Source organism: Lynx rufus, unplaced genomic scaffold (assembly GCF_022079265.1).
Source record: "Lynx rufus isolate CCGP_SWC_20201006 ecotype Redwood Valley unplaced genomic scaffold, mLynRuf1.p SCAF_6, whole genome shotgun sequence".
In the NCBI taxonomy this organism is placed as follows: Eukaryota; Metazoa; Chordata; class Mammalia; order Carnivora; family Felidae; genus Lynx; species Lynx rufus.
In genome coordinates this window covers 106,183,024-106,198,635 of record NW_025814878.1, presented here as the reverse complement: position 1 = coordinate 106,198,635, position 15,612 = coordinate 106,183,024, and the positions used below count along the sequence as shown (strand labels likewise).

Genomic DNA, 15,612 nt, shown 5'->3' with positions numbered 1-15,612 from the left:
GCCTTTTGATTTCAGCTCAGGTCATGATCTCCTGCTTCATGGGACTGAGTCCCGCGACGGGCTCCATGTTAACAGCGGGATTCTCTCTTTCCCTCTCTCTCTGCCCCTCCCCCACTTGTACTCTGTCTCTCTCAAAAGTAAATAAAGTTAAAAAAAATAATAAAACTAATATGTGTACAGAATATAAAAACTGCAAGAGTAAATCTCTCTGGTTTCCAACCCTGTTGCCTCTCTAGAGGTAACTACTGTTAACTGCGCATTCTTCTGGAGCACATTTCCAGGAATATCTTATGCATTTAGAAACCTAATTTTTAACATAAATCAAACTTTATCATACATCTTATTCTACATCTTTTTTTTTTTTAAACTTAACATACCTTGGACATTTTCCCATATATCTGGCTTTACCTCACTCTTTTTAAAGTCTATATCATATTCTATGATATGGACTGCATAATCCCATTTAACTAATTCTTCTACGAATGAAGAATTATGCTATCCTCAGTGTTTTATTGTTACAAACAATGCACCATGGGTATTCTTTGGCATCTATCATGAGACACTTATGCAAGGGTGTCTATGAGATAATTTGCAGAAGATGAATTGCTGTGTCAAGGGATACATGCATTTAAATTTTTGGATATCATCGAGCTGCCCTCCAAGAAGGTTGCACTGATTTATACTCCCTCCCTCACTTCCCATCAGTAGTAATTGAAAATGCGTTTCCCTAGTACTGGGGATTGACACATCCTTAAATAATTTTCAATCTCACATTTGAGAAATTGTGTGTGTGTGTGTATATATATATATATATATATATGTATGTATTTTGTTTGTGTGCCTTTAATTATGGTGACTATTGATCTTTCTTCTCTTTATGTGAATTGTCCATTCCTGTCTTTTACATTGGGTTCTTCATTCTTTAGAACTGACTTGTAAAAACACTTTGTGTGTTAATAAAATCAGAGTACGTGCTTCCAAAAAGGAAAAAAAAAAAGGCCCTCAAATTACAAATTTAAAAATACTAAAGATTAGCTTAAAAACATGAATATATATTACCTACCAAGAAATCATGTGACTGAGTGAAGTCAACTTTCTGTAATAGTATATGATATGATTACAGGGCATTCAGATAAATGTCAAAAAACAAAGAAAGGAATACAGAAGACATATCAGATATTCATTTCTCCAAGAAACCATGACATTCACAGGTAATTATTGTTCAAATTTACTAATTTCCACTTGCACTTCTTCCCACCAGACCTCAGGCCTAGATATGGCACTCCTATTCACCTGACTTGAAAACCTGACATTCTCTTTAACACCTTATTCATGTCACAGTCAAGTCAGGTTACCAAGGCCTACTAATTTGTATTCAGAAATGAGAGTATAAGACTGAGGGCTAAGTTCTTTGTTACAGTAGCTCATTTAAGAGAATGGAATCAAATGCACCCCACACCCCCAAGGTTCTTAAACCTAATTACCTTCCTCATTGCTACTGCTACTCTCTCCCCCTCAGTCTAGGCTCTTAACACTGCAGGCCTGTGTTATTACTACTTCAAGTGCTAGTTGATCTTGATGCCTATCTTTTTAGATCTACCATATCTCTTAACTATTATCACTGTATTAAACAAAAACAGCATTTTTACCCTATACTATATTCCCTTGCTTAAAAAATCCCCAACGGTTGGGGTGCTTGGCTGGCTCAATCGGTAGAACATGCAACTCTTGATTTTGGAGTCATGAGTTCAAGCCCCACACCACATTGGGAATAGAGCTCACATAAAAAACAAACAAAACCCACAATAATTATCTATCTAATATCCAATAGATAGTTGATGCACAGAAAGCATATTTATCTTAAAAAATCTATCTCAAACATGGCATTACCTTTTACTAGGCCTGCAACTTTAAATTTGTTTCCATATTCATTAAAATGAGGTATGATATCTATATGCCTCAGAGTAGATGTCGATGATTGAATGAAATAATTTATGTGACAGTGCCGAGCATATAGGAGGTGCTCAAAAAATACCAGGTGAATAGCACTAATGTGAATGAATATTCTAACCTCAATAACATTTGAATGGATTTTTAAATGAGAGAAAAGACCAAGTGTCTAACACAACTCCTGGGATGTTGCATGTACTCGATAATATATGTTACAACTTGGGCTTCCAGTAAAGCATGGAAGAATGAATACATGTTTATCTCCTTTCCTCTCAAAATCCCATTAAAATCCCAGTAAAGGGCAATAAAGGGCATAAATTCATAGGGACACAAAGAGTGGCAAATGACAGAACAGTACATGAGAGATATCACAACTTTGGAATCTGGAAAGTAAACAGAGGAATGGAAAGTTGTAACAGACAAGGGCATGCTAAAATTTAAATGCTGCCCACATCAGGGTGAACAAGCAAGCAAGTGGGTCAGAACTTCAGAAACTGGGAAGGCCCAGGAATTAGAGACTCCATGTATCTCTGAAGGTAGAGGTAAGGTGTGGGATTTAAGGGATTTAAAAGAACAAAAAAAGAGGTTGGTTGGGCATCTTTGAAATGATCCCTTACAGTTTCCCCCATCTCTGCCCTAAGCAGCCAAGTGGCTATGTCTTTCCCACTCTGGCAGAAGACTGGGATTTTATGTGAACCCTAGACATTCTGGTCTTTAGTATACCAGGCATGGCTAGAAATGGGCACCTGGCAGGTAGCAATGCTAAATAGACAACAGCCATTTGGTGCATTCTGATTAAGGTCACAATGCCACCCAATTGGAAGAAAAAAAAAAAAGAGCTTCTATTCAAGTGTATCCTAAAATTAAAATAATCTTTAGAGGCAATTTTTGGTCATTCATATTTTGAATGTCAGTTTTTTTTTCCATTAATATTCTAATGGTATTCCTAGTTGTCTGCATTTAGAAATGACTGAAGTCAGTGAGTGATATGATAGACATCCAGCCAGTGAGCAGAGTCTGATGGCCGCATTAGTTAACCTTCAAGTCATTATTAAGTGACTCAATCTAATGAGCCAAGTAATCTCTTTCTGTATAAAAGTCTATTAAACAAATTACAGGGTCCTGGGAGCAACTCACCAGGCAAGGAAAATCTCACGGATGTATGAACATTTTTCTTCAAATAATGAAAAACAATTAGAATAAATTTAACATCGGTTGGTATTGAATTTTTTTAAGTTAAATTTCTTGACAAAAGCGGCGCCAACTTGAAAACAAAACAAGATTAAAACAGCCACAACAGGGGTGATGAGATAGGCTACCTTTATTGCTCCATGTATGATTTGAAAAATCCCAAACCACTTGTACCTGTTTTTTTTTTAATAATAAAAAATAAAATCACAACATGTTAAGCAGTTTCCACTCTATCCTCAGCAGTCAGTCACTGAGAAACAACAGTCATTGTTCAAGACCCACAGCAGCCATCACCAACTCTGAGACTCCCCTGAAGAGGGGGCTGTGCCTAGACCAAAGGACTCCAAGGCTGGAATGGAAGCTCCATGAGGGTAGAGGCGTTTTTGTTTTTATTTTGTGCACTGACTTATTTCCGGCCCCTAGAGCAGGACTGGAATGTAGTAGATGCTCAGTTAATATTGTCAAATAAAAGGCTGTTCTGAAAGGTCCTTTTGGTTGCTCCCACATTCCAATTGTGGCACATATCAGAGGGGTCATTGGCAAGGTTGGACAGTATTCCCACTTCAAATCAAGCCCTTCTTTCTCCAGATTTCTCCAGACTATAATCTGGAATATACCCTCTAGCACAATTATGAAAAAGGAGCAGAAGTTTCATTTCTCTAGACCAGGGGCACAGCCTCAGTCTATCAGGATGTCACTAGAATGTATAGGGAAATGTTGTGTGGTGGGCACCACCTGTGACCACCCATAATCCACTCAATCACTAGACAGGGCACCATGACTTTCTGGTTCACACTGGGCTCATTTTTATGTTCTAACATAGAAATAAACCTTAGTCCTTCGCACTGCAAATGTAGAGAAGAGTAGCCTTATTTTACATTCCGCAAGTCTTTCCTGGATTAAGGAAGACAGCTATATGCTCCTATCTGTTTCTGTATTCAGTTGGTTATTCATCACGTAGCCTTTGGAAAACTCCACTACATACTTGCAAGCAAATAATGTTTTAATACTGTCATGAACATAGTTTTGACTCCTGAAAGAGTCTCAGGGACCCCTAAACGACTCTTAAAGACACTGTTGTAAAAGGTATGTATACTAACAGCCATAACTGATCAACACGTGGAAGGGATTCAAACAGGAAATGGAGTTAAAAAAGATAGAGAGGATGGGACATCTGGGTGGCTCAGTCCGTTAAAGCAGCCAACTCTTGGTTTCCGTTCAGGTCATGATGTCATGGTTCATGAGACTGAGCCCCACATTGGGCTCTGAGCTGACAGTGCAGAGCCTGCTTGGGATTCTCTCCCTCTCCCTCTCCCTCTCCCTCTCCCTCTCCCTCTCCCTCTCCCTCTCTCTCTCTCTGCCCCTCCCCTGTTTGTGTGTGCGCTCTCTCTCTCAAAATAAATAAAACAAACATTAAAAAAAAAAAAAGGAGACAGGAAAACATCACTGACTACATATGATCACAGTTTACAAGAAAGCCAAAACATTTTATCAGTGTTGTTATTATCTTAAATGTTGCTTACCCTTTGTACTTTACCATATTTCAACAGGAAATGAACTGCTATGTGAGGAAAAGCCAATGTTTCTCCCTGACAAGACAGACCTCAGAACAAAACCCACATACTCTAACTCCTTACAGTTCCTATACAAATATTGATTGTTAATGTATATTTACTGTTTAGACCATCACTTCTAAGTGACATTCTAATTATAAGACACATAAGTCACCTTTCTCCTGCCTTGCCTTTCCTTGCACAACTTTCTGCTGTCATTCAAATATTATTTAACAGAACAAAAGAACAATTTCCAATCACTAATCAGCTCCAAAATGCTGCACGGTTCAATCTTTCTGAGTGCCCGTTTCTACAAATAGCAGCTAAATGGCAATCTACAAAAGCAACTCACTCTAATCCCTTTTAAACATGTACATATCGGTCCTTAGCCAGGTGCAAGTGATTTTCTATCTACTACATACGATTCAGAAAAAAGCAAAACGGCTGTATTCATTTAAGTATGGTCCAAGACAAATAATTATTTACAGATTATCTTCTCACACCATCCTTTTCCCCATACTTAAGAAGATACATGATTTCAAATTTTCCTTCCCACAGTCATGCAAAAACAGATTAGCTATGGTGACTTTTTCAGGAAATATTTGGCTCTGTTATCTCACTTAAATTTATACCCACCTTAACAAACCTTATGAGTTTATAAAGTAGGCCAGCAGTTGCAAGCTCTGGAACAGACGATCTAGGTTTGAATCCTAAAGATGCCACTGGCAATGTGACTTTGGACAAGTTACTTAATCTGTGCCTCAGTTCCTTCAACTTTTAAAATAAAGATAACAGCAGCATCTGCCTCATAAGTACATGATGGGGTTAAATGAGGAAATGAAGAAATAGGTAAACACTTAAAACAGTGCCTAACACGGAAAAAAGTACTTAGTAAATGGTAACTCTGTTTTTATATATTAGTCTTCCGAAATAGAGCAGACAGAACAGTCCATAACAATCTAATAGAGCCCCAGAACAATACAGGAGGAAAATATTAAGGAGAGATGACTATCTTAGTGTCCTTCCTTCTTAAAAATAGGTAATTGTCTGCACTACCTAAGAAAGTGCTGACAAGCCATGGAAAAGATATCAAAGACATTTTCATAATTATTATAATTCTGTGAAACAAGAAAAAAACCTCAAAAAGACTTGTCCCTCAAAATAGACTGGAAGAGTCTTAACAGAAAATTTGACATACCTATCTAGAAACAAGAGAATCATGCATTCTGCTTTAAAACAGATACTTCTGTGGGCAAGATAAGACTATCACAGCCAGAAGGTAGTTTTATGCATGTGTCCCTGTAAGCATCATGTACACCATGAGATATGCAATAAGAGCCGAAGGTGTCTAATTCTATTCTCACATACAGTCTAGCAGCATACTTGGAGGGAACTGAAGCTTGAAACCAAAAAGAACACTTTCACGAAAAATTTTAAAAATCCATGCCACCATGGTTAACCTTATCATAAGATGGCTTAACTCCTGCAGTGTATCAGAAAAAGATTCATCTGTGGAAGGCTGGTACATAAAAAGGCTAACTGGGATACAGAGGAAAATTATAGCTAACGCTTTTACTGAACATTTACTATGTTCCAGGCATTATTCCAAGTGTTTTAGATGTATTATCTAATTAATCCTCAACATCACGATTAAACAGGAATTTTACTGTCCCCACTTACACCCAAGGAATTGAGGCACAGAAAAATTAAGTTGCCCAAATATCAAATTAATGATAGCTAGTCAAAATCAGTTTGGCTTCTAAACCCAAGTTTTCAATCATTAGGCAAAATAGAAGGTTGCACAAATATATATCATACACTCATATACCCTGGGGGGTGGGGGTGGGGGGCTAAGGTTTAGGAAGAGGATTTTGGTTATCTATGACATTTGAATTATTGACAATAAGAATGCATGGACTTGTATGATTAAAAAAATTTATCTCTCATAAATTAGCCACACATTTTATTGGGCTTTCCGTGGAATTCCACTGACATAATGTGCACGTGCCTAAATGAACAGGATGGCCACAGTGAGCCTAACATCATAGCGGCTGGCAATATTTGGAAAATGAGAAGGGGTGGTTAATACCCTTGATAGGTCGTGACGTATGTGGTCTCTATCTAGCCACCAGTAAGCTTCAAGACCCACCCTAGACTTGTTTTTTAGTATGGTTGCTGATCTATAGGTCCTACTTTTGTCTTCAAATATGGTTATGTCCCCTCATAGCTTAAGTCAGCTCAAAGTACTGAAAAATTCACAACAGTAAGAAGGAAAGAGATGGTCAAAGTTCAGAATGGGGTTAAGACAAATATAGGGACTGATCACTCACCCTAATGGATACCAACCTTGACCACTTACTACAGATTGGCCATACATAATACTATTACAGTTTTTTTCTTACCCATTAAACAAGTTTTTTCCATCTTCTTCCATATTATTCCACAGCCATTGATTAGGTTTCCTCTTCTCTATTACCTATGGGGGAAATAATCCATAAGGCTGGGCTAATATACAGCAAGAGAAAAAAAAGCAATTTCTTGAATTTTATTTATAAATTCAAAATAAAAAGGATCAGTACCTATGATATATGACTACATGGAGTTTAGGTTTAAAAACTCAGTGAAACTTGGGGCGCCTGGGTGGCTCAGTTGGCTGAGTGACCGACTTCAGCTCAGGTCATGATCTCACAGTTTGTGAGTTCGAGCCCTATGTCGGGCTCTGTACTGACAGCTCAGAGCCTGGAGCCTGCTTCGGATTCTGTGTCTGCCTCTCTCTCTGCCCCTCCCCCACTCATGCTCGGTCTCTCTGTCTCAGAAATAAACATTAAAAAAATTAAAAAAAAAAAACTCAGTAAAACAGCTATTAATCTGAGGAGTAATGACCTCAATAATTATGATGATGATCTTGAAAACTGGGAAATTATAAGTTAGCTTAATTCTGAAAACTATTAATAAGACTCCAAATGTTCAAATATTTTCCATGTAGATTCTACTTATAGCATTTAAACTGCTGCAATATCCTTTTTTTTCAATATTTATTTATTTTTGAAGAGAGAGAGAGAGACAGAGCACAAGTGGGGGAGGAGTAGAGAGACAGGGAGACAGAATCTGAAGCAGCCTCCAGGCTCCGAGCTGTCAGCACAGAGCCCGACGTGGGACTCGAACTCACAAACCGTGAGATCGTGACCTGAGCTCAAGTTGGACGCTTAACCAACTGAGCCACCCAGGTGCCCCTAAACTACTGCAATATATTTTTGAGTGGGAAGAGTGGAATTACAGATACATAAAATAAATCGCTACAGTAGGAACAAACTAACAGAAGACATCCTTTTAAATGGTCATTAAAAATAAAGTCCCTAACAAATGAATTTCAAGCTTACCTCCTAGTGAAACTTGCTGAGTTCTCAGGTTTTCTGGCATTATGCAAGGCGAGAGTACAGGATGCAGAGTAACAGAGACCAGTTATGATCTGGATCATGATGTCCACTTACTAGCACAAGACCTTATGCAAGTTTCTTAATTTGTCTGAGCCTGTCTTCTCATATACTTCACAGCACTGGTATAGGGACTAAATGAGAATGTAGGTAAAATGCTAGGTCACTACCTAGCACATAGCTGATGATCAATAAAGATTTAGCTTCCTTCCTTTATCTTTCTACCTTTAGAGCAATTTTCAGGGCTTGAGAAGGAGAAAATCCATTCTTGAAAACCTTACCTTATTTTTATTCCATCAAGTAATAACAATAACAATGATGATGATAATGAGGAGGAGGAGGATAGCTGCCCACGGCACGTATGTAGCCTTTAATGTGCGCCACTCATCTAAGCACTCTCGCACATATTAACTCATTCACTTCTCACAACTATGACTTAAGTATTATCTTTATTCCCATTTCACAGACATTGAAACTGAGGCACAAATAAGTTCCACAGTTACTAAGGGGCAGAGCTAGGATTCAAAATCAGGCTTCTGCTCTTACGAAATACTAGCACCAAGGACTAACATCCAAATGAGACCAGCGATGCCCTTCCTTGAAGAACTCTCTAATATTAATGTGGTCAGACAGGTAATGTTCAGATGGCTTACCAAGTAGAATAGATTCATATTCTAGGTAATTAAAGTTAACTAAACATATAAAATAAATATAACTAAATATTAAATATAACTAAGATTTAATATACAAACTATACTATATATAGCTTATATTTTAAAATATAATTTGTATATTATGTATCTCAAAATGTTTTTAATATGTATTTTATAACATATTTTCTAAAGTTTAGAAAGTTCATCAAGAGAATATTAATAAATTTAAATCTGAAAAAAAAATCTAACCAAGATTATGCCTTTCTTGGCAAGGTCAGTTACGTGGTACATTCCAAAATACAAACATTCATTATCCTATCTATACTTGTTTGTAACTATCTTCCCCTGTAAACTCCTGCAGGACAACAATAGTACCTCTTCTTACTTACTGTGAACATCAGTAATGTCTAAAACTGCCTAGTCTTTACAAGACGCTCAATAAATACTGATGAAAGAACACGCTGGATATTAAACAAAGAAAATTTTTTTCTTTTTTTTAATGTTTATTTATTTTTGAGAGAGAGAGGGAGAGAGACAGTGCGAGTGGGGGAGGGGCACAGAGAGAGAGGGAGACAAAGAATCTGAAGCAGGATCCAGGCTCTGAGCTGGCAGCACAGAGCCCAATGTAGGGCTCGAATTCACAAACTGCGAGATCATGACCTGAGCCGACGTCGGATGCTCAACCAACTGAGCCACCCAGGCGCCCCAAAGAGAATTTTCAAATCCATCTGTCATTTCTATTCACATTCTAAGGCACCAACGCTCTAGGCTTACTTCCAACCACCCATCCACTCTATGATTTTAGTACCAGCAAGGCCTTGCTGGATTTAAGTGCTTTCTTTGACCTGGTCCCATTTTTGGCCTATTCCAATCTATAAGCTCATATAGCAAAATGTTTTACTACAAAAAGCCTCAAGTATACAATTAATTAATCAGAAGACTCATGCAAGAATGCATGCATGCAACAGATTGTTATAGCACTCTATGGTTTTCAAGGTGCTTCCAAGCATACCTCTCAGGTGCCTGAAGACAACGCTGAGAGCAGACAAGGCAGGTGTGGTAAGCCAGGAAGCTACATCTAATGTTGATTGTTTTGAAGTGGAAACGTATTTTCACTGTTACTGCTGAAGAGCCAATGGCTTAGAACCTGAGTTAGATGCTTTCTCTGTAATTTTAAGTCAATTTCATAAGTAACTTTTTAAATTATGAATGATCAGTCATATCTAATCAAAATAAAAATTGGCCAAAAGCCTTAGGAGATACAAAGGCAGACTAAACTCATACAATAAGGAAAAATTTTACATTCATCCACCACTAAATAGAGAAACCTCATGGAAAATTATAAGAACACCATAATTAAATGTCTCTTGGATGCCAAATTAGGAAATCTGGGTTCGACTGGCAGGAAGAGAGAAAGCTAGGCTGGATATCAGCAAGCCTAGATTTCAGTCCACACTCTATTACTAAAGAGTTTTGTGATCTCCAGGACCACTCAAATTTGAAATTCCACAATTTGTACATGTCGCCCAGAGTAAATAATCATGTAAAAAGAAACATTTAACACTACATTTCAGAGCACAGTATGCATAGCATGAACAAAAGCTTCAAGATCTGTTGATTTTACTGTTCTAAGTTATTAGTTGCCATGGGTTTCACCCATTAATGGCTCTAATGGTTTACGTTCGAATTTAGGATCTCCGCACAGAAACTGCAAAACAGATTTATGATTTTCTGTGAAATACAAGAGGTGCTAGGACTGATCTTACACACTCTGACCATGATTCAGAATAATCTAGGTGGGACCACCTGGGTGGCTCAGTTAAGTGTCCAACTCTTGATTTCAGCTCATCATCTCACAGTTCATGAGTTCAAGCCCCACGTTGGGATTCTCCATTTTCCTTCTGCTCCTCCCCAACTCAAGCTTGCTCTCTCTCACTCTCTCTAAGTAAGTAAGCTTAAAAAAAAAAAAAAAAAAAAGAATAATCTAGGTGGCAAAATCTAAGTTCACTTGCCAAATGAATTGATTTCTTACAAACTGTTTATTAAAGTGCTTTTTCGGGACACCTGGGTGGCTCAGTCCAACTCCTCATCTTGGCTCAGGTCATGATCTCATAATTCGTGATATCAAGCCCAGCATTGGGCTCTGTGCTGACAGCATGGAGTCTGTTTGGGACTCTCTCTCTCTCTCTCTCTCCCTCTCCCTCTCCCTCCCTCCCTCCCCCTTTCCCTCTCTCTCTGCTCCTCCCCTGCTCTCTCACTCTTTCCCTCTCAAAATAAATATATAAACTAAAAAGAAAATGTTTTTTCACCATTAAACAGAAATATGGTCCATGAGTTTATGAAGCTATGTTATACAGTGTACATGGGATATCAACCTAGACTATGAACTTTCTGAGAAGAGGTCGTTTCTCATTCTAGTGTCCTATTGACTTAATATATACTGTTGGTTGCATGACTGCTGATAGAGGACCCCCTCTTTTAAACTGGCCTTGATCTCAAATTTTACTTCTTAGGCAATATGCTTTCTAACATTTACAAAGTATTTTCAACTAAAAACTTCATATGGCATTTGCCACTGTAAGCCATAACTTTTCTCATCTCTACATATGCACGTCTGTTTTAGAATAAAACGCTGCGCGTTGTTTCAGCCTTCTGAAATAAAAATATATTGGGACCAATACAATGATGTATAAGAGATCCAGAGTGCCAAGCGACACATTAGAAAGATGGTCAAGTGACACATTAGAATTTTTTCCCCCTAAATTCCTGTGTGGTGGTTAGAATCAAAAAAGTTCTAGAAGTCTACCTGTGTTGATTGATTTCCATATCTAATAAGACACTAGATGGGCCTGTTTATTCATAAGGGGCATGAGAACACAGGAGACTGCAAGAGCCTTAGCAAATCCTCGTATTAGCAGTGTGACCCTGGGCAGTTCACTGATGTCTTGGGAATCTCTACAGTCTCCCGTGTGAATAGATACAACATCAGCTCTACTCTCTTCCAAGGGTGCTGCATCAATCAGGCAAGAAAACGTGTGTGGAAGTGCACTGTAAACTGACAAGGGCTGCACATGGGTTAGATCTTCTTTCCTTTGCTACCAAAAATAGCAGAGACTTTAGATCATTATTGTGGTGAGAAGAGACAGTGATATTTGAACATTTCAGGTGTTTGGGGGGGACATGCTAGGATAAAAGAACCTGATCTCTCATGTGGAGCGCAAGAATCCTAAAATGTATTTGGTATCTGCGTCTTTTAGTTAAATAACATCCTGGTCTTACCTACCAACTTATAGGGATTAAATGGCATAAGATCTTAGCCACACTGGGGATTTCTTCTCACCAAAAAATAAAATGACTTATTTTATTATTTTTAAAATTTTTTTAATGTTTATTTTATTTTTGAGAGAGAGAGAATGAGAGACTGAGCATGAGCGGGGGAGGGGCAGAGAGAGAGGGAGACACAGAATCCGAGGCAGGCTCCAGGCTCTGGGCTGTTAGCACAGAGCCCGACAGGGCTTGAACCCACGAACCACAAGATCAAGACCTGAGCCGAAGTTGGATGCTTAACCGACGGAGCCACCCAGGCGCCCCCCAATATAAAAGGACTTAAAAGCAATAGCATAGTATGCTTGCATTCTCCCCAGTCATCCAAGATAAATACATGCAAACAAAAGCAATACCAGATCCCATTTAGTGTGCAGAGAAGCAGTGACAGCCACGAAAACAGCCTTCCATAGAGCACACACCGGAATTGGTATTTCATCACTGTGCTTAAATCTAATGCTGCTTTTATACTCCCCACATATAATAAATACTATTAATTGGTAGAGTTCAGCCTGCCAGCATACATTCAAACCATTTTAAAAACATTAGTTGTCATTACCAAGCACGTTTTATAAATACCATACAACAATTTTGTCAGCACAGAGCAGCAATTTTAATGGGAAGAGAACATTTATGAACATTTATTATACTCCTACTAGACACCGTGCTGTGTGAGGTGTTTTCGCATATATTTGTGCATTTAATTCTCACAAACGAGGTAGGTGTCAGTGGCACTTTACAGATGAAGAATGGACACTCAGATTGGTTATTAAATGACTAGTCCAGGATCACACAGCAAAAAAAAAAAAAAAAAAAAAAAAAAGCAGTACCTAGGCCCCAAGATAATTAGTGCAATTCAGTAACTCTACATCAGTGGCAAAGAACATGAGGTTTAATTAAGTAAAGTTTTGTGCCATGGTAAAATTTAGTTGGCAGTTAGCAATATCCTGAGACACTTTACATATCTTGTTCAAGAAGAGACTGAACTGTAAATATGCACTCCTTCCGTAGAAACAGTTTCTGATTTTAAATTTTAAACATAAAGACTTAGCACTGCAGGCTGGCTCAGTCAGTGGAACATGAGACTCTTGATTTTTGGGGTCATGAGTTGAAGCCCCACGTTGGGTGCAGAGCTTACTTAAGAAAAAAAAAAAAGACATCACTGCAGCTAGTTCTTTTCAGAGATAACTCTGCAAAGGAAATATAAATTCACTGGAGTCAATAACTGTTTTGTAAAGAAGCTATCTCTTGGAAATCATATCAAAATAAGTGCCAAAAATTACTTACAAACATGAAAACATTTTAAGAATTTTGAATATTAGAAAAATGCTTCCTATAATCACAGCTCTTAAAATCTCTTAAAAGCTAACTCTAACCTACATATCACTATCTGCTATACTATACAGTGATATTGTTGGTTTTCTCTGAAAATTCCCGTTAAAATATAAGGGCTCAGTTGGATGAGCGTCCAACTTCCACTCAGGTCATGATCTCGCAGTCAGTGAGTTCAAGCCCCACGTCGGGCTCTGTGCTGACAGCTCAGAACACGGAGCGTGCTTTGGGTTCTGTGTCTCCCTCTCTCTCTGATTCTCCCCCACTCAAGCTCTGTGTGTGTCTCTCTCTACTTCAAAGATAAACATTAAAAAAAATTTAAAAAAACAACAGGTATTTATAAAATAAACATTTTAGAAGGGCTCTAAAATGGACACTACTAATGATACAAAAAGATTTAGGACTATACATCTGTACCAAGCAATGAGATGTTAGGAGTGTTTGGACAAGAACCAAAACCCTGTAGAGCTTTCCAACTAAATGGTTCTAGCAAAAGCCTGATGGCTACATTGTTATCTGGTTATAGTATTCCAGGATACAAAATAAACCTAGGTTTTAAAAATATAAAACTGTATCAAGTTATAAAACACCACCCTAATTAGGTGTTGTGGTTAAGAAAGCAGGTTTAGGGAGCACCTGGGTGGCTCAGTTGGTTAAGTGTCCAACTTCGGTTCAGGTCATGATCTGGCAGTTCATGAGTTTGAGCCTCACATCTGGCTCTGTGCTGTCAGTACTGAGCCTGCTTCAGATCCTGTCCACACCCTCTCTCTGCCCCCCTTCTCCATCTCTCAAAAATAAACATTTAATAATAAGCAAAAATAAATAAAACACACATGTAAAAGAAATTAAGGCCTCTCATTACTGAGCTAATTTGTTTCCAAGTTTAGAATTTAAAACATAATAAAAAGGGTGTCTGGGTGGCTCAGTCAGTTCAGCGTCAGACTCTTGATTTCCGCTCAGATCATGATCTCATGGTTTGTGAGATTGAGCCCCTTGACGGGCTCTGTGCTGACAGCACAGAGCCTGCTTGGGATTCTCTCTCTCCCTATCTTTCTGCCCTTCCCCACTGGCGCTAGCTCAAGTGTATGTGCTCTCCCACAAAATAAGTAAATAAATATTTTTTTTAAACCATAGAAAAAGAAGCAAAATCCTAACATTCTTGATAGCAGTCAGGGTGGTGATTAACCTCGGGTGGGGTATAAGGGAGGATCAGACAGGGAACTTTTACACTTATAGGATGGTTATCCCGGCTTTTGTTTCACTGGTCTTTATTTTATGTTTATTTTTTTAATGTTTATTTATTTTTGAGAGAGGCAGAGTGCGAGCAGGGGAGGAGCAGAGAGAGAGAGGGAGACACAGAATTGGAAGCAGGATCCAGGCTCCGGGCTGTCAGCACAGAGCCTGAAATGGGGCTTGAACTCTCGTACCATGATATCATGACCTGAGCCAAAGTCAGATGCTTAACCGACTGAGCCATCCAGGTGCCTTGGTCTTTAAAATGTACATGATGTTTTGGGGCATCTGGCTGGCTCAATCAGTAGAGCATGAAACTCTTGAGCCCCACTGGGTAGAGAGATCACTTAAAAATGAAAGCTTGGGGTACGTGGGTGGCTCAGTTGGTTAAGTGTCCGACTTTGACTCAGGTCATGATCTCCTGGTCTGTGGATTCGAGCCCTGTGTCAGGCTCTCTGCTGTCAGCATGGAGCCCACTTCATATCCTCTGTCTCCATCTCTCTGCCCCTCCCCCTCTCATTCTCTCTCTCTCTCTCTCTCTCACAAAAATAAACACGAAAAATAAAAGAAAATAAATATAAAATCTTTTTAAAAATCTTTTAAAAATATAACAAAATGTATGTCCTAAAATATATCTCACATATATAATATTTCACAATAAATAAATTAGACAAAATAAGTTAAAACATTTCAAAAGTATAATGAGAAAGCATATTTTAATCTTAGAAAAGGAGGAGAGGAAAAAAAACAAAAAATAAAATAAATGCTGTATCATTCTAAGTGTTCTAGATTACTTCAGATTATGTATGCAACAGCTCAGCTCAGTTATGGAAACATTTCCAAAAGACTCCATTCAACCGTATGAGACGTTATTTTTCTTTGTGGGTTAGTTCTTACGAAGGGTATTGTTGATTCCCTGGGAGCACGTCTTTATGATCATAA

The 15,612-nt window shown here is 38.3% G+C and overlaps 1 protein-coding gene across 1 annotated transcript in view; it reads right to left on the bottom strand.

Moving 5' to 3' along the window:
- Positions 1–15,612, bottom strand: part of USP49 (ubiquitin specific peptidase 49) — an 88,992-nt gene that overhangs the window by 48,590 nt on the left and 24,790 nt on the right. The window contains exon 3 of the mRNA XM_047102627.1: positions 7,097–7,170. The gene's annotated coding sequence lies outside the window, so the exon portion shown is untranslated. The remainder of the gene's footprint in view (positions 1–7,096; positions 7,171–15,612) is intronic.